This window comes from Scardinius erythrophthalmus, assembly GCF_964197995.2.
Source record: "Scardinius erythrophthalmus genome assembly, chromosome: 7".
NCBI classification, from domain to species: domain Eukaryota; kingdom Metazoa; phylum Chordata; class Actinopteri; order Cypriniformes; family Leuciscidae; genus Scardinius; species Scardinius erythrophthalmus.
In genome coordinates, this window is record NC_138227.1 from 36,442,189 (window position 1) to 36,444,539 (window position 2,351).

Below are 2,351 nucleotides of genomic sequence, written 5' to 3' on the forward strand. Positions count from 1 at the left end.
GTATGTACCGAATTTCGTGCACGTACGTGGAACGTTGCGGGAGGCGCACTCCGTTGAACTTTTATAGGTGGCGCTATCGAGCCGTTTTGCCCCGTCCAATTCTGAAACCTATATCAGATGTAAATTTTCGCCAGTTCTGACGCGTGTGCAAAGTTTAGTGAGTTTTCGAGCATGTTTAGGCCCTCAAAAATGCAATTCAATGCGGAGAAGAAGAAGAAGAAGAATAATAATAATAATAATAATAAACAGAGCAATTCCAAGAGGGTCCTCACACCATCGGTGCTCGGGCCCTAATAATAATAATAAACAGAGCAATTCCAAGAGGGTCCTCACACCATCGGTGCTCGGGCCCTAATAATAATAATAATAAACAGAGCAATTCCAAGAGGGTCCTCACACCATCGGTGCTCGGGCCCTAATTAAAGCTGCAAGCAGCGATGAAAGGGCCCTCGCACCCGTGCCATCAACACTCGGTGGCTTTAGGAAGACAGAGCATGGTTGGGAAATGTACATTTAAGGAGGTATATATAGTAAGAGTATGTCAAAGTCAGTTACAAAATGTTTTGTATAATGGTGATAATAGCATGCTTCATGACTCAGCTAAGTGTTGCTAGCATGTTTAGTGTGTTTCTAGCATGCTTAGTACACAATAATTATGTGGTTAGTACTGCATTACTGTGTTAACCATGTCAGTTTCTGTTGCCAGTAGGTGGCGTTATGACTATAACTGAATATGAGCTTGGATGTGTGTTCAGGACAGAACTCTTATCAAACGTGTGAAGTTTGGTGCAAATTGGACATTGCCTTCTTGAGTAACAACAAAGTCATGTTTCATTGAATTAGCATGCTTTAGCACTTAGCTAAGCATTGTTAGCATGTTTTAACATGTTTCTAGCATGTTTAGAACTCAATGGCATTTTTAACATGTTGCTAGAACGGCATCAACGTGTTAAACATGTCACTTCCTGTTGCCAGTTGGTGGCGCTATTACTATAATTGAACATTCTCATGTAGATGTGTTCAGGCCATGACTCTTATCAAAAGTGTGAAGTTTGGGGCAGATTGGACATTCCATGCCTGAGTTACAGCAAATTCCTATTTAATTGCAATAATAGCATGCTTTAGCACTTGGCTAAGAGTTTGCTAGCATGTTTTAGCATGTTTCTAGTATGTTGTTAGCATGTTTAACACTTGCTGGCACTTTTTTATATGTTATTAGGAGTCCATAACAGTGTTAAACATGTCACTTCCTGTTGCCAGCAGGTGGCGCTATGACTGTAACTGAATATAAGCATGGTCATGTGTTCAGGACAGAACGCTTATCAAAAGTGTGAAGTTTGGGGCAGATTGGACATTCCATGCCTGAGTTACAGCAAATTCATATTTAATTGCAGTAATATCATTCTTTAGCACTTAGCTAAGTGTTTGCTAGTATGTTTTAGCATGTCTATAGTATGTTGGTAGGATGTTTAGCACCTACTGGCATTTTTTTATATGTTATTAGGAGTCAAGAACAGTGTTAAACGTCACTTCCTGTTGCCAGCAGGTGGCGCTATGACTATAACTAAATATGAGCATGGACATGTGTTCAAGAGATAACTCTTATCAAACGTGTGACGTTTGGGGTAGATTGTACATTGCCTTCTTGAGTAACAACAAAGTCCTGTTTCATTGAATTAGCATGCTTTAGCACTTAGCTAAGTATTGCTAGTATGTTTTAACATGTTTCTAGCATGTTTAGAAGTCAATGGCATTTTTAACATGTTGCTAGAATGGCATCAGCGTGTTAAACATGACACTTCCTGTTACCAGTAGGTGGCGCTATTACTATAACTGAATATTCTCATGTAGATATGTTCAGGACAGAACGCTTATCAAAAGTGTGAAGTTTGGGGCAGATTGGACATTCCATGCCTGAGTTACAGCAAATTCCTATTTAATTGCAATAATAGCATGCTTTAGCACTTAGCTAAGAGTTTGCTAGCATGTTTTAGCATGCTTCTAGTATGTTGTTAGCATGTTTAGCACTTGTTGGCACTTTTTTATATGTTATTAGGAGTCCATAACAGTGTTAAACATGTCACTTCCTGTTGCCAGCAGGTGGCGCTATGACTATAACTGAATATGAGCATGGTCATGTGTTCAGGACAGAACGTTTATTAAAAGTGTGAAGTTTGGCGCAGATTGGACATTGCCTTCTTGAGTAACAACAACATCCTGTTTCATTGAATTAGCATGCTTTAGCACTTAGCTAAGTATTGCTAGTATGTTTTAACATGTTTCTAGCATGTTTAGAAGTCAATGGCATTTTTAACATGTTGCTAGAATGGCATCAACGTGTTAAACATGAC